The following is a 25,599-nucleotide window of genomic DNA, read 5'->3' as shown; positions in this document are numbered from 1 at the left end:
AGTGGAGATACAGGGGGAACTGTTACGTTTCCTCATAAATTGTGTGATCAGAAATCAAGACCGACCAGGGGTAAATCCGGAAGAAATGCAAATTCTTACCACATGGAGTCGGAATATATCAGTGGGGAGACATGATAAACGATTAAGTATAGTAGCTATGTGCCGAAAGATCCGCAAAGAAATAGAACGAATACACGAAGAAAGATTAGCAGTAGACCAGCCTGAACAAACCGAGGAGGAGGAAGAATTAGAACTGCCCACAGGACAGTTAGAAACCATGGCCTATGTAGGTAGAGGAAGATCTTGCAATAATACTAGATGCTTTACTGATCCGATACGTCCGATACGTCCAGATAATAGCAGAAATTTCCAAACCCCTATAATAAATATAAGGTCCCCCGAACATTCGTTCCAAGCCGCTGACAAATTACTCCGAGAACGAAGGGGTTATCATATACTCGATTCTATGGACGAACAAGAATTAGCCAGGTCAGCCTTTCATTGGGTTGATAGTCCCGGAAAATATAGTGATGATACATTAGCGCACACGTTTTTGAACCTCACCCCAGATGAACAGCGTTTAGCTGGTATCTATATGATTCAACAACTCCTTATATTATATAAAAGCCAACACTCCGATCCTGGTCCCTTACCTGATATATTGACTGAATTACTCACGAATAAATGGAGAGGTTCAAGTACTGAGTTAATTAGAGAAATACTAGAATCCAGAAAGCAGTACATTCTTTTTGTATGTCCCGAACATGTCTCACTGCCCATCAAGGAAAGAACGACGTATTATATGGATAGACAGAATCCCTTACGCGAAGTCCACCCGATAAAAGGTGAGGACAATCAGTTTAAACGTGTGTTTGTATACACACCCATATCTAAAATAGAACTATTAGAAATGAAGAAAGTGGTACCCAGTCATGACAAAGACCCAGCGGGTTTCCACCGTGAAATTAAAGACATGTTGCTCATGGGAGAGTATACCTATCCCGACATTATGACAATATTGAAGGTACTAATGCCTGCGGGCATTTACAAAAAACTCAAGGAAAAGGATTGGGAGGTGGGAGACCAAAAGATAGATTGGACAGCATTAGAAAACGAAGAAAAAGCTCGAGGTCCAGGTTCAGGGCTTGGGGAAAAGACCAAAACACTACCAGGTTTACTAGTACAGGTACTGCCACGTTTATTAACTACGAAAAAGGAAGACTGGGGTGCAATCTCAGCCTGTAAACAAAAGCACGATGAGGACACTAGTGATTTCTATGCCCGATTCGAAAAATGTTTTGGTATAAATAGTGGAATAAAAGCAAGTAGCGAATCGTATCCACATCTGTTTGTGACAAAATTAGTTGAAAATTCCTTGCCCCAAGTTAAGAATAGAGTATTGAAATTCGAGAGTACATGGCAAGGTAACACTCCGTCACAAATGTTACAAATGCTACAGTACCATCACAATAGAATTAGAGAGGAACAAGAACATGAACAAAGACGCATGAAAGACACGAAAATGAAAATGCTAGTTTCCCAGACAGTTCCAGCTGACGGTCATAAAAAGGGTATGACACAGTCCAGTGTTTCAGCAGGTCCTGTAAAAGGGACATGCAACTATTGTAAACAGCCAGGTCATTATGTACACGATTGTCCAGTTTTAAAACATAATATCGCCATAGGTAATACAAAAGAAAGACCACGGCCACTTAGACAGGATCAGAACCAACAAGGAACTCCGCAGCATGCACAGTCCATGCCAGCTCCGCAACAGTCTATGCCAGCTCCACCACCGCAGCCTATTGCTGCCACACAAACAACGACACAACAGATGTACCAGACCGCACAGTATGACTATCCTGATTATCAACGATACTCATGAAACAGCCTAGAGAGGGAAGTTGGCTTACCCCTTATCGAGGTCCCTGTAGATCAAGAAGGACCTTATGTACACAGTGAACTATTAGGCCAAGATAGAAAATTTCTACTTGATACAGGGGCAAGCCGAACAACCATAAAACGTAGTGAAGTTCCAGGGGCACCCCTCTCAGGCTCACAGAATATTTCCCTTGGCTTTTCAGGAAAACCTATCATTAACGAAGTATCACAGCCTCTTCCCCTTACGATTGGTCCCTTGACACGAACTACAGATTTATTGCTTACTAAATCATGTCCAGAAAACCTGTTAGGCATAAAAACATTGAAAGCTCTAGGAGCTATAATATGTTGTTCTCCGGAAGGAGTAAGATTGTTTTTACATGATTTCAAAGGGCACTACGTGTCCCGAGACATGGATCACCGACTGCAGACTTTACCCACACATTTATGGGCACAAGGCCCTACAGATGTTGGTTGCATGAACATTACACCATATCGAGTCACACTAAAGGCAGGAGTGGTACTACCACGAATGCGACAATACAAGTTACCCCCAGATGCTGTAGTGGCTTTACTGCAAATCATTGACGAGCTTATTACCCAAGGAGTGGTTGTGGAAACCGACTCCAATGTATGTAATTCACCGATAATTCCGATTCTTAAACGAACTGATCCAAAAGCCCCGCCAGTAAATCGATTGGTTATTGATCTGCGCGAATTAAATAAATGTATTGTACCACAATACCCCGTAGTCCCAGACATTTCTTCATTACTGACAGCCATTGATTCCAAAGCAACATTCTTTACTGTAATTGATCTCAAGAATGCCTTTTTCAGCGTCCCAATAGATCCGGAAAGCCAATACTTGTTCGGATTTAGTTTAAATGGACGAAGCTTTAAATTCACACGCGCACCTCAAGGATTCACAGAAAGCACCAGCATCTATAGCCAAGCACTGAAACGAGAACTTGACAGTATCCACATTCCAGTCAACACTGCCCTGCTTCAATATGTCGATGATCTGCTGATCACCGCTAGAAGCGAACCTGAATGTGAAAAAGCCTCACTGACGGTTTTACAATTTTTGGCCGAAAAGGGGCACAAGGTGTCCCCTTCTAAGCTACAATTCTGTGTCCAGCGAGTTGTTTACCTTGGGCACTCGCTGTCCAAGGAGGGAAGGCAGCTTACACCAGATCGCATCCAGTTAATTGCTAACATGCCAATACCCAAGACACAAAAGGAGGTGCGGGCTTTCATAGGCCTCACTTCATATTGTAGGCAGTGGATCCCTCAGTATGCATTTCTAGCAAAACCACTCATTCAGTTGACAACGCAGGAGGCAGCCACATCGACTGTCCTCCCTTGGACTCAGGAACATACACAAGCTTTTGAAAGCCTAAAGAAAGCTTTATGTCAAGCACCTGTTTTAGCAACACCATGTTACAATAAACAGTTTACACTCTTCGTTACAGAACGCGAAGGTACTGCCTTGTCAGTACTCACACAGGAACAAGCAGGATCACACAAACCATGTGCTTATTTTTCTAGTACATTAGATCCCGTAGCTCAGGCTCTGCCTGTGTGCCTGAAATCAGTGGCAGCAACAGCTTTAGCAATCCGACAAAGCGATGCCATAGTGTTAGGACACCAATTGACAGTACAAGTACCACATGCAGTAGAGGTTCTCTTGAACCGCACACAAACACAACACTTGACTATAGCAAGACTCACCGGTTACGAATTAACATTGTTTCAGCCACACATAGAAATCAGACGTTGTAGTACATTGAATCCTGCCACACTGTTACCAGTAAACGGAACAGACCCACTAGCACATGATTGTATTGAAGTTATCACTATCACGACGAAACCTAGACAAGACTTGACAGACGTCCCATTGTCAGACCCAGACCTGACGTTGTATGTAGATGGTTCATGTATGAGAACAAATACAGGAGAGCTAGTGGCCGCTTACGCAGTCACAACAGACACTGAAGTCATTGAAACAAATTGCATAAATACCTTGTCAGCCCAAGCAGCAGAGCTTATCGCTCTGACACAAGCCTGTATTCAAGCCACAAATAAAAAAGTCAACATATACACTGATTCACGTTATGCATTCGGAGTTGTACATGACTTCGGCGTGCTGTGGCGAGAGAGAGGTTATTTAACTTCTCACGGTGCCCACATTCAGCACGGACCCCTCATTCATGCCTTATTAGATGCAATACATCTACCCACTGCAATATCAATTATGAAATGTAAAGCTCATACGAAAGTTACTGATATCATTTCCCAAGGCAATGATCTAGCTGACAGAACAGCTAAACAGACTGCTCAAACTCAAACATCTGACATGACAAAGACAATAGTTCCGACACCAACATATTGCATGACGGTTAAGGATCCCGCTCTTGACGTAATTGACATACAGACACATGCTACACCAGAGGAAATAAAGAAATGGACTGAATTAGGAGGGATCCAAACGGATCAAGGATGGATGACGAAGGAAAAATCTGTATGGTTCCTTCCTGATTCAATGGTCCAAGTTATCATTAATACTGTACATAGTCCAGCGCACCTAGGAGAAAAAGCTATGCTAGACAGCATTCAACACATTTGGTTCAACAAACATTTACGAGCAGCAGCTAAACAAAAAGTTCGTACCTGTATGATCTGTTGTCAGTTTAACCCAGGTAAAAGCATTCCCATAGAACAAGGAGGATTTCAGCCTCCTGATCACCCTTTTGAAGTCCTCCAGATGGATTATATCCAGATGGAACGATGTCGAGGATTCAAATATGTTCTCGTAGTTGTCTGTGCTCTTTCCCGTTGGACAGAGGCATACCCGGTTTCAGATTACACTGCCCCGACTACTGCCAAACAGTTGGTTCGAGAATTCTTCCCACGGTACGGTTTACCACGTGTTGTCTACTCAGATAACGGCCAGCCGTTCTCATCCGAACTAATGAAACACGTTTCACTTTTGTTAGGCTATCAGTGGAGATTTCACTGTGTCCGACACCCCGAGGCAGCAGGTCTCGTGGAACGACATAATCAAACTCTGAAAATTAGATTGTCCAAAATATGTAGAGAGAAAGGTGTCGACTGGGTAGTAGCCTTACCAGTTGCACTCTTTTACATGAGAATGGTAGCGCACTCTCGAACAGGGCTATCCCCTTATGAGGTGATCTTCGGTAGACCACCAAATATGTGGGGGACGCCTATACCACGCAAAAAAACTGATGTTGACTGTAATATGCTGACAGATTACTTGGCTTCCTTGATGTCTGCACTACAATCTTGTCGTTCACAGGTAGCTGCAGCTTTTCCCGACAACACCGAGGTGAAACCCCATGACGTAATTCCCGGGGACCTGGTGTTAGTGAGGAACTTTGACCGGAAGTCTCAGCTGGATCCTAGGTGGAAATCGCCTCAACTCGTACTGTTAACCACGAGGACAGCCGTGAAGATCGAAGGTCACAAAGGCTGGATACATTCAAGTCATATCAAGAAATTTCATGGACTTCCGTCTGATGTAAACGATACACCTCGCGTGTCTTCACCGATTGACTCAAAGCTTCCTTTGGTTGAACAGAATAATAAGGAACTATACAAACTAAAACTACGGTCTAACAAGTCAGACAATTTGATTGTTTAAGTCCTCTCCAAGGTGAATCGGTCGAATTTGTCTCTGACATGTATCCCTTAGACCTGAATAGAGAAAGAAACCGAAGGATGCAGTTGAAACAACATGCGTACTGTAAATCACTGCGTAGTCATTGCACAGTGACGTTATTAATTTTGTTTTTCTTAAGTCTTTTAATAATCGCTGCAAGTATATTGTTGCACATATATTATCCTATTTCTAAACATGTCTACAATGTTACTGCTGAACATTCTTTTAGTGAATTACCCCCGCATGAGTTGTCCTATAGATTTGCGCTGCGCAATAACACTTTTATTAGTATGTTACATCATTCCCATCAGGCTAGCAATGCTACAAATTGTTGGATATGTGGCCGACTCCCTCCCTATCAGAACTATAAGGGAATTCTGCCTCTCTTTCCATATCCGTTCACACACAATGGCTCCTGTGGAGCATGGTTTAGTTTAATTAATTCCCTCGATTCAAACTCAGTAACTTATCAAGACAACTGGGTATGGGGAAACGTGAACTTAGCTTTGCTTAAAGTCTGCTACCCTAACAAGGAGGGACTTCCCAAAAGAACAGGAACTGATCTAGAAAATGAAGTATATGGATTAGGGAATTTCACGCTTAATCTCATGATCCTGAATGTTGAATCTGAAGCTGCACCAATTTTGCCCGCTATGTCAGTATTTCCAGTTAAAGGTGAATTATGTGTAAGAAAGAATGGTTCCATACATATGGGCCATAGTAGATGCACCACTGTAATAGAATTCAGTGATCAAGGCAAGTCTACATTTAGAGCTTCTCGCCATTCCTACTTCATATGTGGTCAGACTGCATATATACGTTTGCCTCTAGATTGGGATGGTACCTGCTACATCGGATTCCTTTTGCCACCTGTTTTCCTAGCTCCTCCTGATTATCACAGAAATACTCATTTAGTACACAATAGAGAACGGAGAGATCTCCCAATCGTCGATTACACTGAAACAGCATGGGAAAAATACACAGATTTCAATAAAGGTCTCTTTCCCTATATAGGTACAGTTACCAATAGTAAGCTGATACGTAGATTAACCAGAACCCTTGAAGCAGTAGTGAATGAAACTATTTCCGCCTTAGGCAATTTAACAGAAGAGCAGTCTGCTATGCGGATTGTTGTGCTTCAAAATCGTCTTGTCCTTGACGTCATCCTGGCCGATAGGGGCGGAGCTTGTAGGGTCATCGGATCAAGTTGTTGCATTTTCATACCAGAAAATTCGCCATCTGTATATAAAGCCATAACTCGCCTTCATAAGATTGTAAGCCAGATACACCAGAATCCAGGCACCTGGACTTGGTCCGGTTGGTTTTGGAGTGTATTGTCAACCTTTGGATGGAGGGTCCTATCCTTCCTAGGTATTGGCTTTCTCATACTATTCAGTTGCTGCTTATGCCTACAATGTGGACCAGCGATTTGTGGTCTGTGTGCCACATCGTGTATTCCACCACCAAGATTTCATTCATCCCGGAAGAAGAAAGAAGAACAAATGATGCTATATGAACAGATCAACGGATTGATGAAGATTGATATCTCTTAAGGGCAAGTAGGGGACAAGGAGGGAATGTGGAAATATGGATTTTTTATGATCAGTTATGTCCCCTATCTTGGACCCCAACGGTTTCATGTATAAATCACAAGTACATGTATGTTCCCTCCAGTTCCAGTTATGAAGACGCAAACACATGTGCGTCCACCGTCAACATGTCCTCTTTCAGATCCGCCATGAATGGGCCGGATATTCTATTCCTAAGTATGAAAGGCCACCGGCTTTATATGGTTCATTTATCCCATTTTACAGTCCAGGCGAGTAGGCCCTGATTCTGCCATTAAGCCTTTTCCTGCCTTCTGCCTCTGAAAGCTCCAGTCTGAGCTCGCATCTGTATCCATGAACTTTGTCCTACTCCCTGCGCGGCTAACGGTGCCTGACTCGACCTGTCTGCTTGCCAAAAACTGTATTTCACCTTCGAGATTATCTGCTCCGCTCCCCATCCAATGCATTCCTGTCTAGTAGTTTAAGTAAACATTCTTCCAGCTACCGAGCAAAGGGCCCGGCTTCTCTGTCTTTATGTAAGTAATTCATAGCCCTGTTACTATGGAAGATTTCTGCCCTTCGCATCCAATGTAGACACTTAGACGCTTGTACACGCACTCACAGTCAGTATAGAATAGATTTTATTCGAGAGACCTTTCCTTTTGGATAACATAGTTCTTTAAACATAGGATGTTAGATATGATTTGGGATTAGGTTGACTTGACCCCCCAGACTTCTGTCTCCACATGTAGAGCTAAATGTCAAGTCCCCTTCACCCCCTAGTTGCACGTCAATCACACGTCATGCTGCTGCGTGCGCATCTCTGCCAAGTATTTCTGCTGACATTGCGAAATTCTTTCATGAAACCACCCATTTATGACATCATACCTGATGACGTTCTTTAAGTTACGCCTAGTTACACCCATTTTAAGTTACGCATGTATGTTTTTATCTTTGTTATCAACTGTTACGCCTCCTGCATCTGTTTCACTATAATGCCTCTGTATAAAAATGATTACCTGTCAATAAAGTTGCCCTTCACTTCCTGAACCTTCGTGGTGATGGAATATGGAGTCCATCAATTCGAATTGATTTCGGAATAAAGCCCGTTCCGAACCTCTAATACCACGGATTCTGCCTCTTATTTTACTGAGCTATTATTATTAATTTTCCGCATCAAATTAAGTTCCGGTAATTAAATTATTTACCACAGTAGTCCACCCATAAGTCAAGATATAATACGGCATCTAGGCCATGTTTATGGTACATAAAATACCCTGGAGTGTCCCTAGGTGGAATGGGAACAGCTTCTTCGAGTACTCCTTTTCTAGTTTTGATCTGTCTTAATTTTGAAAAGAACGGCATCTTTAAACCTTGCTACTTGATTCTTACTCAAACTGGACTTGAACACAATTAATACAATAAACACAATAAGGAACACTCATTCATACCACAATTTTTAACCCATTAAAACATTTAACATTTAACATTTAACATTTAACACTTAACGAACAATGATAATTAGAAGAAAACTAGTCACTGACATAATACTAATACTAGATAATACTGAATTATATACAAAACATACTGGATATGCTGCTAAACAGTACAGATACACTGCTAAAACAGTGCAGACCGGATCTGTGTACCCAAACCCGTCATGACCGGCACAAACCAATGTGCACGTCTAAATGCCTCCCCAGCAACGGTACTCACCGGGTAGCACGGAACGGAAGGCCTCGGAACTGAACTGGACTGGACCGGACTGGACTCGACTGGACTCGACTCGACTCGGAACTTCGGAACCTGGTGGGCCTCTGTATACCTCGGATCTTGTTCTCTCAGCTAGGCTCTGGTCGGGATACTTCGCACTTCTCACCGCCTCGTCTGGGTGTTGATCGCAGCCTCAGTCACCCCCGCTGGGCCGGAGGGAGATACAGGAAATCCTGCGGGTACGCGTTTTTGTCCGTCCAGCTGTGGCAGGAGACCGGGCCTGCAACGCACCTCCGGCGCGTGAGATGAGAAAGTGTCCCTATTCGGGCGCCAATTTATGTGGTAAATATTTAAATTACCTGTACTATTTTTTATGCGGTAAAGTCTAGTAAGAATAACTCAGTCAAAATAAGAGGCAGAATCCGTGGTATTAGAGGTTCTGAAAAGGGCTTTATTCCTTACAAAGGAATTATGGTTCGAACCAGGCAATCTTATTCCATCACCACGAAGGTTCAGGAAGGGATAGGCAATACATTATTGACAAGTAATAATATATATATGAAAAGCATTGCATTAAGACAGATGCAGGAGGCGTAACAGCTGATAATACAGATAAGAATACACATACGTAATGAAAATAGGCGTAATAATAGGCGTATACTAGAAACGTCATTAAGAATGATGTCACAAGTGGGTGGATCCATAAGAGAATCCTGCAGTGTCAGCAGAAATATTTGGCAGAGATGCGCGCGCAGCCGCATGACGTGTGATTGACGTGCAACTAGAGGGTGAAGGGGAATTGACATTTAGCTCTACATGTGGAGACAGAAGTCTGGGGGGTCAGGTCAACCTAATCCCAAATCGTATCTAATATCTTTGTTTAAGGAACTGTTTTATCCAAAAGGAAAGGTCTCTCGGACGGAATCTATTCTATACTGACTGTTAGTGCATGTACAAGCGTCTATGTGTCTACATGGGATGCGAGGGGGCAGGAATCTTCCATGGTAACAGGGGCTATGAATTACTTGCATAAAGACAGCGAGGCCGAGCCCTTTGCTCGGTAGCTGGAAGGATGTTTACCTAAACTATTAGACAGGAATGCATTGGATGAGGAGCGGAGCAGATAACTTGAAGGCTGAATACAGTTTTTGGCAGGCAACAGGCCGCGTCAGGCACCGTTAGCCGCGCAGGGAGTAGGACAAAGTTCATGGATACGGATGCAGGTCCAGGCTGGAGCATTTCAGAGGCAGAAGCAGGAAAAGGCTTGATGGCAGAATTCAGGGCCTACTCGCCTGAACTGTAAAACTAGAAAAGTGAACCATATAAAGTCGGTGGCCAATCATACTTAGGAATGGAATATTCGACCCATTCATGGCGGATCTGAAAGAGGACATATTGACGTTGGACGCACATGTATTTGCGTCTTCATAGCTGGAACTGGAGGGAACATACATGTACTTGTAGCATGTACATGGAGCCGTTGGGGTCTAAGATAGGGGACATAACTGATCATAAAATTCATATTTCCTCACCTTGACGAAATAGAAGAAATGACGAGGGTGCACGATCAGGCTGAGGAGCACGCTAGAACCATGGAAGCAGGACGAACGGAACGCAGGGAACAAGTATGCCATGTGCGGACCAGTTGCCCCCGCCGAGGGTCCAAGGAGCGAGGGCGGCACTCCCGGCAGTCATCGCGCCGCCGTTATTCTGGACATCATCAGCCGGAAGCGAGGCGGAGAAACGAGCGTCAGGTTCATGTAAGAAGAGCACCAGCACGGAAATGCTACAGATGCGGGTATGATTTCCCGCACACCGGAGCCTGCCCAGCCATGGGACAGCAGTGCCACAAGTGCGGGAGGAGCAACCATTTTGAAGCCATGTGCAGCAAGTACCGCCGGGAGAAGGACAAGAACACGCACAGGATGTCGCGCGGCGACACTCGCCAACACCACGCACGAGCGGTGCGCGACCGCCCGAAGTCGTCTTCAAGATCCTCTCAGTCCAGCCGGGAGTCGCGGACATCGCGGTGGTCAAGGAGATCACCATCTCGAGACTCCAGATCACCATCGGACGAATGAGAATACTCGGTCGAATATGCCAACATGATCGCTGACCCAGATCAGCTCAAGAAGTATCCCCGACTGGACATCAGCGTCGGCGAACATAACACAAAATTCGTAATGGACAGTGGTGCGTCACTGAACTACATCCCTGTGACAGAGTATAACAAAATGAAGCCTCGCCCTCGACTAAGTCCAGCACATGTCCGAGTCTACACCTGGATGTCCAGGAAACCACTTCCTTGTCTCTGAAAGTTTTCAACTGTACTTAGACACCAAACGATATCAGTTCCTGCCGTGATACACGTCATAGAAGGGCCAGAGGCTGACTGCCTTCTTAGTTTGCCGACGGCTGAACGACTGCGGTTGGTAGAGATCTTGTATCGTGTCAGCAATGACTGCAACATTGTCCACAAATTCCCAAAGCTGTTCATGGGACTCGGAAAAATGAACAGGGGCCAGATCCGTCTACACATTGATGACCAAGTCCGGCCGGTTGCCCAGCATCCTCGGAAGGTGCCATTCCATCTCCAGCAGGCCGTGGAAGATGAATTGCAAGATCTGCTAACAGCCGACATCATCGAACGGACGGAGGGCCCCACACCGTGGGTGTCGCCAGTGGTCATTGTTCCGAAGAAAGGGACTCCGGGAAAGGTGCCGTTGTGTGTGGACATGCGGATGCCCAACACCGCCATTGAGAGAGAGCGTCACCCAGGCCCCCACCTGAGTGACATGATAGCCGCACTGAATGGTGCTCGAGTGTTTTCCAAACTCGACCTCAACAAAGGGTACCATCAATTAGAACTTCACAAGAGCTCTCGCTACATCACAACCTTCGCAACGCACCTGGGGCTGTACCGTTATAAAAGACTGAACTTCGGAATCTCCTCAGCCGCCGAAATATTTCAAGAGGCCATTCGTCAGACCATCCACCACATCCCCAACACACTGAACTATAGTGACGACATCCTGGTGTATGGGGCGACTGTCCAGGACCACGACACCGCCCTGGACCAAGTCTGCCATGCTCTTCTGGAAGCAAACTTAACGCTCAACAAGGACAAATGCGAGTTTCACCAATCGAAGCTGAAGTTCTTTGGGCACATCTTCTCGGGGGCCGGGATGATAAAGTGAGCACTCTGAATGACACCGAGAGTCCACGAGATGTTAGTGACGTGCGGTCCTTCCTGGGAATGGCAAGCTACTGCTCGAGGTACATCAAAGACTATGCCACCCTCAGCCACCCACTCCGAACACTGACCAAGCAGGGGCAGCCATTCGAGTGGACTCGTGAGTGCGAGCACGCCTTCCAGGAGATTAAGCAAGCGGTGGGAGCAGCTGGGAGTCTGGCATACTTCAGTCCTGACCGCAAGAATGAAATAACGGTGGATGCCAGCCCTGTCGACCTAGGGGCCATCCTAGCGCAATACGACAACGACACAGATCAACGTCACATAGTGGCTCATGCCAGCCGGAGTCTCTCCGACACGGAAAAGGCTTATTCCCAACCTGAAAAGGAGAGTCTGGCGGTAGTGTGGGCCTGTGAACACTTTCACGTGTTCATCTATGGGAAACACTTCACCATGGTGACGGATCACCAAGCGCTCGTTACCATCTTCGGGAATCCACGCTCCAAAATGCCGCCCCGCATTGAACGCTGGGGACTGCGCTTGCAGGAATATACTTACACCATCGTCCATAAGCCGGGAAAGTCAGCTAACCCGGCAGATTACATGTCTCGCCATCCTAAGTCATCCCAACTCCACAGACCGTCTGTGGCCGAGGAGTATATCCACTTCGTGGTGGATCAAGCGCGACCGCCTGCTGTTCCTCTGGAGGTCATCCAACAAGCTACGTCACAAGATGAGATGTTGCAAGGGGTGATCCGCAGGGTGCAGACACATCGGTGGAGGCACGAAGAGCCCCAGGAAGGGAGTAATCTGATGATGCGTCAGGAACTGCAGGCGTTCAGAAATGTGAGCGAGGAGCTATCTGTCACCGCAGAGGGTCTGCTACTACGAGATCACCGCATCGTCATTCCCAGTCAACTGCGCCAAGGAGTCATCAACTTGGTGCACGAAAGCCATCGAGGCGTGGTTGCGACCAAGAGAGCTCTCCGTGAGCGCGTCTGGTTCCCCTCCCTTGACAAAATGGTGGAACTCACCCTGAAGGACTGTCCGCAGTGCCAGGTGGTAGGACAAGGAGACCCTCCAGCCCCACTTCAGATGACGCCACTACCGTCTGGCGTGTGGCACGAGCTAGCCATGGACTTCTACGGCCCCATGCAGTCGGGCAAATATGTTTTAGTGGTGATTGATGAATACTCGCGTTTTCCAATTGCCCAGTTCGTGTCATCTACCAGCGCAGCTGCGACCATCCCGGTGCTGGACGAAGTCTTTGCAGCCTGGGGTGTACCCAAGGAACTGAAAACGGACAACGGCCCACCCTTCAACGGGCAGGAATTTAGTGATTTTATGAGGCTAATGGACATTCGACACCGGCGGATAACACCGTTATGGCCACAAGCTAACGGCACCGTCGAGAGGTTTATGGCCACCCTCAAGAAGATGTTCCAGCAAGCCACGCTGGACAACAGAGACCTGCAAACAGCCCTCAATGATGTGCTCCGATCGTACCGAACAACGCCTCATGCCACCACAGACAAATGTCCAGCTACACTCATGTTGGGACGCCCCGTTCGAACACGAATACCTACTTGGGAAGGAGCCCTTCGACCAATATCTCCCAGTCGCATACATCAGGAAGTGAGGGTTGCTGATAGAGCCCGCAAAGACAATATGAAAGCGTATGCCGACGGCAGGAGACGTGCATGGTCACTCTCCTTTCGAGAAGGGGACTGTGTGGTTGTCAAGCAGGAGCAGAGCAGGAAGACTGAGAGCAGGTTTAGAGCGGAACCCCTGACCGTCACCCGACAAAAGGGCACCATGCTGACTGCAGAATCAGACAGCCGGCGCATCACTCGGAATGTGTCGCACTTTCAAAAATGCAGTCCTGCCCTACAGGAAGCTCTTGAGTCGCGGGCAGCGATGCCGAGAACTGAACAGACTGAGGAACGAGCTGAGGGTACCGCGAATCAGGAGTGCGAAGATGGGGGCACTCCCAGAGGAGAGGTAGAAAGCCGGTCTCTCAGACCACGACAGACGATTTTGTTTTGTTAACAAAGGGGGAGATGTACAGTTGCGGGACGGTCTAGTGGTTGGAGGGGCGGAGTAGGGAGGTGGAGAGGAAAGGGAGGAGCTAGGCGGGAAGCGGCAGTTCGAGTAGGGACAGGGACGGGTAAAGAAGGTGAATAAAGACCCCTGTACCAAGACCACGGTGTCTGTCGTCATTGGTGCTTGGAGACACGACACACCTGGTGCTATCTCAATGGAATCAAAAATGTAAAACCTAAAGCATTTGCTCTATAAATGAACAAAATGAGGGGGGTTGTTTGCTCATAGAATTTATGGTTAGTGCTATGGTAAGCTAAAATGAGGACACATTTTCTATAAGTTCTCTAATGTATATCTTATCCATTACAGTAAAACATTCTACAGGCAGACTGAAATATTGTACTTTAAACAACAGCAGCAGTATATCAATTGATTCCACAGTGTTCTAATAAACAAGTAGAGAGCTAAAAGTGTTATTTATGATAATAGCATGGCATAACTGTAGCCATCTCAATGGAATCACCGCTGTAAAACTTAAAGCATTGTCATCATAATTATGGTTTGTGCTCTGGAAAGCTAACATGAGGACAAACAGATGCCAGGGCCAATGGTGTTACTACAGACTGTAGAGGGCAGGAATGGAGGGAGCGAGACGCGCACACACACACACACACACACACGCACACACACGCACACACACACACACACACACTCTCTCTCTCTCTCTCTCTCTCTCTCTCTCTCTCTCTTTCTCTCTATAGAGGGCAGATGGAAGAGTAAAGGGCAGAAAACTGACCAGGGAGGGTAGACAGCAGGGCACTGAAGGCACAATGGACAACCGAGGGCAGGAAGAAAGGGGGCAGAGGCCCACACAGGGACAACAGGGAAGGTACAGGGAGGGGCAGGGCAGTAAGTTCACCAGGCAGGGCAGGTGGTAGGGCAGTGGCAGCACAAAAGATTGCAGGGGGCAGGGGCAATCACACAGACAATAGAGGGCAGTGGGGAGACGGGAAGGCAGCAAGCTAATCAGGCAGGTCAGGCAGCAGGGACAATCTCAGCACAGCGGACCATAGGGTGCAGTGGGAAGGGGAAGTGCACACATATGGACAAAGTACAGAAGGGGGCAGGGGCAGCTAACTTTCCAAGGAAAGCAAGCAGCAGAGGCAGTGGCACCTTAAAGGATCACGGAAGGCAGGTGACAAAGGCAAGCACATGAACAACGGAGGGCTTGCGAGGGAGTGTGTAGTAAGCTGCCCATAAAGGGCATTCAGCAGGGGCAATGGCTGCCCAACAGATGAAGGAGGACATGAGGGGGGCATGGAGAGGCACACTATCATTGGAAGGCAAAGAGGCCGGGGCTAGCAAGTTGAAAAGGCAGGACAAGCGGCAGGGACAGTGGTAGCACAGAGGACTGCTGAGGCCTGCAGGAAGGGGACACGAGCTCACACATGGGCAACTGAGTGCCTGGGCGAGGAGGGTGGGTGCCACAGCTTTAGAAGGCAGGGCATGTGGCAGGGGCAGTTACAGCACAACAGCCAGTGGATGGCCCGAAGATAGGGCTAGGGGTATGAAAATGGATAACAGCTGGCATGGTGGCAGGGCAGAAAGTAAAACAGACCAGGCAGGGGCAGTAGCAGTACAACCGACCATGGATGTTGGGAGAGAGTGAACAGTGGCATGCACACAGGCAACAGAGAGGATGGATGCACGGAAAACCAGGTTACCCGGCAGTGCAGGCTGAAAGGGCAGTGCAGCACTAAGACAGTAGAGGGTAGGAGTGGAGGGCAGAGGCACGTACACGAAAAAATGGACAGCAAGGTGGAGTAGGGCAGGGAAACCAAGCTACCACCCACAACAGGCATATGGTGCAGTGGCAGAACAGTGGACCACAGAGGACAAACGAGAGGAGGCATGGCCACACAAAAGGAGAATGGAGAGCAAGGGAAGAGGGCAGGGATGGGGGAGCAAGCTGACCACAGCGGGAAGGTTGGATTGGGTAGGGGCAGCAAGCTGACCGCGAAGGGCAGGGAGGAGAGGCCAGAAGCATGCAAATGAGAGAACAGAGTGCAGGGACACGGTCAGCAAGCTTACCACAGAGGGCAGGACTGGTGGGCAGTGGCAGTACAATGGACCCACAAAGGGCAGGAGGGAGGGAGTAGGGACATGCACACAGAAAATGGAGTGCAGGGTATAGGTCAGGGGCAGCAAGGTGACTACGGAGAGCAGACCAGCAGGGGAAGCTAGCTAACCATGAAGGGCTGGCATTTGGCACATAGATGGCAAACAGAGGGCAGGTGAGGAGGTCAGTGAGGCAGCCATCAAGAGCAGGCTAGCACCGGCAAGGGCAGCAAGCTGACCAAGGAAGGGCTGGCAGGAGGGGTTAGAGGCACACAGATAGAGAATGGGTGGCAGGTGGGAGGGGTCGGGGGAAGGAAACTGACCACAGAGAGCAGGACAGCATGATCAGGGGCAGATAGCTGACCATAGAAGGTAGAAGGGAGGTGGCATGAGCAGCAGGCCAACAGAATAGTCAGGGCAAACGTGGAAGGGCATTGGTAGCATAATGGACAATGGAGGGAAAATGGGAGGGGCAGGATCACTCACATTGATTATGTAGGGCAGTGAGAGGGGCGGTAGTGGCAGCATGCTAACCATGGAGGGGAAGCAGGCACAGGAAGGGGCAGCAAGATGATCACAGAGAGTATGCTGTAAAGGTCAGAGACACATAAATGGACAACGGAGGGCAGACAGGAGAGCGGGAGGGGCAGCAAGCTAAACATGAAGGTTTGGTGTCATAGTCAGGGGAAGCACAAAGGACCAAGCAGGTCAGAAAGAAGTGGGCAGGGGCACACCTACAGAGAAATGAGAGCTGGGGGAAGGGTAGCAAATTCACCATAGAGGATATTCCAACACTTTACAGTGCCTCACTTTCCCCCGGTGACCACTTTGAGAGCATTATAAAGATATTTAGATCAGAAAATATAAAATGAGACTCCTTTCTGGGCAATAATGTTGTTTCACAGATAAGAACAGCAGTTTGCACATGCATATGGTACATGACAAAACAATACTCTTGTTGGTTGACTAATGGCAAGATTGTCATGGCATAAAGATATTCTCTAATGTGTCTAACTTTATGTTTAGAAACTATTACTTTCAATCAATGTCACACTAGTGATCTAATCTAATGTGTTATAGTGATGAACTAACCTTTTTTTATTTTTTATTTTAAAGATCGTTGTCCTATTTTTCATGTTTGAATGCCAAATATTTCAATAATTTGATTCATGCCTTGGCTCTTATAGCTCTGGCCTATGAATATGCAGGTCTGGTCACCTCTAAAGAAGTCACATCCTGCACCATGCAGTGGGGCATTGTGCTATCTAAAGCTCCAGCTCAAACTGTAACAAAGCAAAATTGAGCAGCTTAAGTTCATTGTGGATAAACAAGAGGTTGGGCCTATGCATGGTACGATAAGATTCAGCAACCTTAATTAGCCTTACACAATTGAACATGTTCAAATGTTCGCTGTGTTCATCAAACTGTGCTAAACTCCAGCAAGGAAGAGGTAGACTCTTGAATTCGCTCCGTGTTTATTTTTCTGCAGCTAGAGTGCAGCCACACATCCCACATTGTTAGACTTGTGTATGTCTTTAGCTTTGCATTGGGCTACTTTTAGGTATGGATTTGTAGTTGTAAAGCAGAACTATTAGACCTGGAGGAGACACTCTAATCTGTCTTGAGAACTCCCTATTCTCTTGATATGGAAAAAGAATTGTTTATCTTGCAATGACGTCATCAGGACTGGCTTTAACTCTCCTTGAGAACCGAAATAGCAGGGGCTTCTGCAAATATAAATAGGACTGGTACAAAATCTGCAGTGTGGCTAACTCCACCCAGCTTTAGAGGCTTTCCAGAGGTAAACATGTTCTGAACTTGTCAACCGCTCCTAGGTTCTCCATTTCTAATCTGCAGACAGTGTAGTTCAGTAGTTCCATACTTTTGACTCCTGACGACCCCCATTGAGTCATCACTGGAAGCCAGGGACCCCCAAGCAATTTGTAGGATATAAATTTCAAACATTAAAACAGTAATTCGAAAAAAATAAACACATGTGTGCAGACAAAACAAATACTTGAATTACTAAGGATTTTAGGGGTATATTTACAAGCCTTATCGCCATGGTAATGTCACTTTTAGCGACGTTTCTGTGGCGATAGGGGCTTCGCCTTATTAACAAGGCAGCATTAAGCCACTTAACGTGGCTTAACTCTGCCTTGTAAATAAGGCCTCCTTTCACACAATGCTTAGTGTGAAAGGGGTGGGCAGTGGGTGTTGCTGAGGGGGTCCACCGCAGCACCCATTGATTTTGACGCTGCCCCCTATTTACAAGGGCAGTGTAAATAGGAGGCAACGCAACAATTAAGACCAGGGAAAACCTGGTCTTAACGTGACAAAACCAAGAGAAATGCTTTATTTCTCCTCGATTTTGCTTTTTCCATGTGTGATGCATTGTGCCGCTCACATGGAAAAAGCAAAATGCCTTGGATTATTTATGTTCAGGAAGGTGACCCTTCCTACACATAATCTTTAAAAAAAATGACATATTGTAGCTTACATGTGTGCTGCATTAAGCCGCACACAAAGAAGTGACAAAATAGCATTTCATTATTGTTTATGTGCAGGAAGCGGGACTTTCCTGTACATAAACAATCTTCCCCTGCATGCAGACACCCTTGCACTATGGTGCGAAGGTTCCTGCTCTGGCGCTACACTGCTAAGTGTAGCACCAGCGCTGGGGGAAATGCAGGGCTGCACCATATTCTTGTAAACATGGTGCAGCCCTGCGTTTCTGAAGTGGCAAAGTGTGTCTTTAAACCAAGGAGGCTAACAACACGCCCGCCACTTCTGTTGTAATTATCCCCCTTATTATTTTATATTGAAAGAATTTTCAAAAAACGTAACATTTGAATGGGAAGGTTGGTGCTGCATCTCTCTGACTAACTTTGAAATGGTTGGTTTTATTCCGCAGTATGAGGCTCCTGCTCCTGCCAGGACCAGACTGGAAACCCAAAGCAGCCCTGGCAAATGTTTTCAGAACAGTACCCATACAATGCACACCAAGTGCAGTGAATGAGCCTAACCACTACAAAGGGATCTTTGGGAGGTTCTCCCCATAAAATAATTTAGGAAACAATGGTGCAGTTTACAACACATTTATCATTATATATTGAATTGTATTAGCTTTTAAAGAATAGTAAATGAAGACCTTACTATGCACCAGGATACGACAATCTTTGTTGGGGTTCTTCAATGATTCCCTTATTATCACCCTCCAACAGTGCCTCTCATATCTCCATAGCCCCTCTGTCACATGTATTTCATTTGTTTTATAGCATCTCTCATACCATAGTAGGAAGTCAGAGCATTTCACATCACACACATATAGAGACAATGAATCATGCATGTAAATCAGTGTATAGAAAATATTACGTAAGGCAAAGGGGACTACAAAGTGTAGGATTCACGTCATTCATGCTGGTAGGCATTTTTAAAGTGTGATTGGTCTGGAGAGGCACAAACTCAGGATTCAAAACATAACACATTGGTTAGCATTGACTTTAACAATGAAAATGTATTTCTTCCCAAATAAACATTTTTAGCAGCATCAGGATAATGAAAGACTGGGAAAAAACATAAGTTACTAACTTGTACCATGCAGTTTGCAAGTAGCTCTTTGATGACAGTTTATAGTTCACTGTGCTAGATTACAATTGTCACTTATGAACTGCACAGTAACAAAAGAATCTCTGTGACTAAAGCAGTAACCCACTGACCTATGCACATAAAATACTGTTTTTTAAAATGCATGGTACAAGTTCTTTGCAGTAGGCATATTAACCCTCTGTGCTACATTAGATAAGTTAAAGCTGCCACTGGACAAAACTCTCATCTCTTTCCAGCAGGTACATTAATAACTGGTTTTATCGTGACACTTTTATTGTTGCTCGAAAACTGCTAATTATGCAAGGAACTTTTCAGTGCTATTTGTTTTCCTATAACTAGAAGTGCCGTCTGTTAAGACACCCTATCAGGTTGCACAATGGAAAGGAATCAGCTCCTCATGCAGCCTTGTTAATGTTTGGAAGGTAGCTCAAGCCAAGTACACCATTGAAGTGTGTGTAGCCTACTAAGCTCAGATATCATATCTGAATCCTGGTAAGTCTGGCCTGGCCTTTCACACTTTGGAAAGTGATAACATATCTAGCATTCAAAGTGATGGATAGTATTAAACTTTTAATATCAAATCAGGACATTTCGCAGGAGAAAACTACAAAAAAGCACTTAAAAGTTTCATAAAATCATCAGGTTTTTAGAGTTTAGAGAAAGGTTGGAAATTTGATGCAGATACCTTTTGAAACCAGGGGTTTCCTGATAAGGCCTCTGTAAAAAAAAAAGATATTTTGGCATAAAGGGCTCTAGAAATCCAGGCGATATGAATCTTGCGCTTTCTCAAAGTCTTTAAGTTGCCCAAGCAGCACAGTCTCTTTAGGGAGAGAATGATGTGGCGAACGCCGCTTCTTCCTCATGGCTCGTTCCCATTTACACTTCTCTGCTGGTCCAGCCGGCCTTTCCGTAGCATCTCCATCTGCTTGGCCCTGAGCCACCTCTCTTGCGACAGCGTAGTCTGACCTGCACTCAGGGACAGCAGCCTGGCAACAACAGCATTCTGTGGAGGTCATCAGCTGTGATACTCTGGGGGTCGTACTTTCGCATTTCTACAAAATCATCCTCCACAGCCTTAGTCACCTCATCTTCCATCAACCGCTATAAGCTGACATACATGCAGAACTTATTCAGCGTGGACGGCAGCACAGCAGCCAGAAGACTGACCATGTACTCTTCCATGTTGGGTGGGATAATCTGTGGCTGGAGATGCACCTGGCAGTCAGACGGCAGAAGAGATTTGCCCTCAGACGTGATCAGCACATTCACGTTACTCTGGAATTCCATCTGGTGGAAGCTGAAGTCATAGTCCACTTTTTGCCACGTGATGAGGTTTCCCAGTGCTGTCAAGTTGTGCACCCCTAATGTGTCTAGCTGTCCTTGCTCCAGAGAAGTTTCATCCACCATGAGGGATGTGTTCCCAGCCAGCTGCAAGAGGCCGCTTACCAGGCGGTTGTCAGTGTAGTCTTTGTGCGCGATAAACTTCAACTCATTCATGTTCTGTATGGTTATTCGCAAATGGTAGGACGCTGGTACGAGCTGCTGAAGGACCCGGTACATAAGCTCTGTAAAGGCACTGTTTCTGGGACAGTCGCTCAGGTTCAGGGTAAACTTTCCTAATGGCAGAACATCCCTGCGTGAGTACACAGTGGATATTAGGTGGAGAATGAGGTACTCTGCTGCCAGGCCATCCCCCAGAAGGGCATGAATCAGGAATCCCAGGAGTTCTGCTCTCACCGAAGAGAGCTCAGACATGAAATTGGAAACCAAGGGTTTACTCTCCGGATCATGAATGCTGTTTGGCAACAGAGGATTAAAGTGCTGCACTCTGCACACCTGGATGGCGTGGATCCGGGGAACGAGCAAAGCAAGGGGGCTGTGTACACGTTGCTCCTCAGCAGTATCCATGCACTCTGCAGAGGGCGGAGGTGCTATCCCTATCTTCACTGAGCCCACTCATAACCGGATCCAGTGAAAGAATGTCACACACCTCCAGTACATCGTTCAGCTTTAAGCCATCCCAGCTATCATACACCTTTACCAGGCAGGCTGGACCCTTCTCCCCTGGAAGTTGAGGTTAAGTGGAGCAGAACAGTTTGGGGTGACTTGTGGCTGTTGCTGTGTGGGAGCCTCCTTTTCCAGCCGCTTTGTCTCTCCATACCCATTGCTATCATTCAGGTTCCCTGCTGAATGCTCTTTCTGTTTAGTAGGATGCAGTTCCATGTTCTCATCATCTTCATAAGTCCTCTTCTGGCGATTGGGAGTGTATGAGGTTGAAGGTCAGACTCTGGCTTGGCAGGAACTTGCATAGATTTCTTTCACCCACAGTGATTCTCCCGGTACCGGAACACAGTAGAAGGTCTGTCTCTCCAACGTGACAGTCCGGTTAGAGTTCACATCCACTTCCTGGTGAGGCCCACAATCTGCCACATCTCTGTATTTACCAAAATGCAGAACCCTGGTCTGTGTGAGAGAGTCCACCATTTCATAGATACCCACATAAAACTCTGGATCAAACCGGTCGTAGGAGGCTTGTTTCCGGTCCAGGGAGGACCTGGCTTGGCAGTTCGGGCTGGACTGTTCCCATGAGGCACAGGGTCAAGACTGATTTGCATATGGCCAGGTCTAAACTGGGGTGGCATGGTGAGCAAAAGAATGATGGATTCAACCCAGATCTCTTGACTGGGGGAGAATGTTTTGATTTGTTCTGCATTCCGTCCATCAAATGTGTATCTTTTGCTTTCTCGTCCTAAGTGCGCCGGGTATGCCTAGACGCATGTCTCGGGCTCACTGTCTTTTGCTCAAACATTTCCTGCACCATGCAGCGGAATTTCACCAAGCTATTAGGCTTCAGGTAATGTAGTGGGACATCATTCAGTGACGGCACCCAGTTGACTGCGTCATTCTCCTTCAACTTCTCTTTGAAGTATTCCGTCACCTTCGCCTGCCAGTCCAAATTTGACCCATTCTGAGCAAAGAGCCCTTGCACCAAGCTCAGCGGTGAACTGAGCCAGTCCCCAGCAACAGGCATGGTGTACAGAGAAGGCAGGACGGCCACTATAGTAGTATAGTGAGCATTGGATAGTAGCAATGCTCACTAGGCCTAACATTTGACAAAAGCAAGTTCTATCCCATTTCTTCCTGTACCTGCAGGCAGGGTTATCTGTATTCTTGACTGTAACTTGCCATATTATCTGAGATAGCAAACTAGTTCAGAGAGTCAGCATCACATGCTAGACATGTTTCAATTTACACTCCACTTTTCATCCTCATCAGCTTTGAAATAGAAGTACCAGATAGTAAAGGACATTGTTGTCCTGCTTTGATAGCTCATACCAACATTTCAAATGTGTAAAAGATGTTTTAGAAGCAAGCATGGCCAGAGAATTCCAAATTAAGGTTACTCTAGTGGAAATAATTAGCTTAGAACAACAACAGAAGGTCAGAAATTGGATTATTATTTGGGATGGGTGACCACTCAATGTCACTAAATTAACTCATGCTCAATTCCCTGGTAGCTATGTTATAGAGCAGACAGGCTACATTAGGGAAACATGTAAAGTATTTATGCAGTAGTAAAACATTAATAACGTCAAAACATCAAACAATAAAAAACCAACACCAAACTAGAAAATGAAAGTCAAATTTAATTAGTAAAATTAAACTAAAACTGGGTACATTAGACCTGGATCCAACCATGATTTGAGACCGACTGCAATGGAGAGCAGGTTGGTAACACAAACCAGATTCAAGCCGGTCAGATGTTGTATTTTGAGACATACGGCCTGATTTATATCTTGTTGAATGTATGCCCTTTTCGCAGACCACTAATGCTGTGGTTAGCACACCAAATGTATTTGCGGGCAGGCCCTATGTTTAATCACAGCGAAGACTACCCCGTCACGTTTTAGACTTAACCCCTCCGATGGTCCTGTGGAGTACGGGCTATCAGAGACACACCTCTAATTCTTCCAACCTAATTTAGATAGTCTGTTTTCTCTCTCCTCGCCATGGCAGAAGACGCACATGGTGGTGGGGCAATTTTCTTTTTTATTTAAAAAAACAATCCCGCTTCGGGATTTTAAAAAACCAAAAACTGTTGTTATGTTGAGAGAGACCTGCAGTCAAAATCTTTCAGCGGGCCAATGCCACATGCTATATCTGTGATGGGCTCTACAATGTCAGATAGCGAGTGAAAAATGGCCCAGTGAAGCTGTTTGTTTAGGTGGAAAATCACCAAGTAGGAAAATTCATGCTCAGGGAAGATCTAGCTCCAGTTGCATACCACTGGCACAATTGCATAAGCTCCCAAGGGTCAGACTTCTACTTTCGGACTGTGAGGGATTGTGTTGTTGGTTGAGGAGGGTGAAACTCTACTAAAGAAACATCCGCAATGCTTGCCAGAGTGAACCACAAAACGTAACTATATTAACCTGTGTTTAACCGTCTGGTAATTTGGCAAAAAAGCAGTCATACATAACTTAGAAGGAATTTGTAACTGATTTATCCAGCACAGAAACAGTAATAAAGTGAAAAGACAACACATGAAAGATTCCACACCAATTTAGAAAAATGGAGTAAACTTTACTAAATTATTTGAAATCATAACAACACAAATCCAATTAGTAGAGCCAGTGTTATGCAATTTTAATGGTTTAGGACTCACAACAGGTAGAGTCCAGGTGCAGGGTTCAGTGGTGTTTGAGCTTGTTGTGTCCCTGTAGCTCAGAACAGGAGGCCAGCCAATTAGCCCTTGGAGCCCCTCTATTGGTCCTGGGTCCAAGGTGCAGGTCCAGTCCTTCTTCCTCAGGTAGCAGGGCATCACGGCAATCCTTCTTGCAGGCAGGGAAGAAGGGCTGCAGAGCAACTGTACAGTTCTACATGCAGCAGGGCAGCAGAGCAGTCCTTCTTCTGAGTCTTCCCCAGGACCAGAAGTAAACTGAAAAATGGGTCTCAGGATCTCCTTTTTATGCTTGGTGCCCATTTTGAAGTGGGAAAACTTCTGGAGTTTTCACCTACCGAGGTGTCTGGATTGTCCTGCCTCACTGCTCTGGTTCCAGTCTGTCTGGGGGCACAATGTGAGGTGTGAGGTCCATTGCATGCGTGCTGGGCCAGTGCCTTTTAAGTGTAAGTGTGGTAGGTGACAGCTCTGCCCCCAATTAAGTCAAGGTAGCCCACCCTCTCAACACACAGACTTCCTATTGTTCTACTATCTGAGAGGAATACACAAAGGCCAACTGCCAACTACACCTAGGACCAGATTTATCAAGGGTTTGCATGGTGCATGCAAGGGGGCGCAAGGATGACGCAAAACGTAAGTTTTATCAAGCCATGCAAGGTCACCTTGCATGGCCCTGTATGGCTTGACAAATCTAGAGTAACACAAGACAGTGCAAATCGCTGCCTTGTCTTACTCTGCAGTAGGAAGGCATTCCATGGGCGGAGCGTGGGTGTTCCCACGCATCCACCCATGGATTGTACCATTAGTAGTAGACAAGGGAATGCTTAAAAATGCTGTGCCTTCTCAGGTGAGGCGTGATACATAGACATATCTTTATTTTGCAGCACACATAAAAAGAAGAACATGCCTATCAGGATTGTTATTGTGCAAGAAAGAGCCCCTCCCTGCACAAAAACAACCCTGCCTGCAACGGGAAACAACCTTTACAATGCAGTCATTACATCGCACTACCTTTACATAGCAGTCCAACATCGCAACATCATTTACATCGCATGTCATTACAATGCAGCCATTACATCGCATGTCACTACAACGCATGTCATTACAATGCATGTCACTACAACGTAGGCAT

At 46.1% G+C, this 25,599-nt stretch overlaps 1 protein-coding gene and 1 pseudogene across 2 annotated transcripts in view; both read right to left on the bottom strand.

Moving 5' to 3' along the window:
• LOC146798598 (solute carrier family 22 member 6-A-like) overlaps positions 1-25,599 on the bottom strand; it is a 536,863-nt gene that overhangs the window by 456,499 nt on the left and 54,765 nt on the right. The window lies entirely within an intron of this gene.
• LOC146798599 (mini-chromosome maintenance complex-binding protein-like) lies at positions 20,571-22,817 on the bottom strand (annotated as a pseudogene).

This window comes from Triturus cristatus, chromosome 9 (assembly GCF_964204655.1).
Source record: "Triturus cristatus chromosome 9, aTriCri1.1, whole genome shotgun sequence".
NCBI lineage: Eukaryota > Metazoa > Chordata > Amphibia > Caudata > Salamandridae > Triturus > Triturus cristatus.
This window is presented reverse-complemented; position numbering and strand designations above follow the sequence as displayed.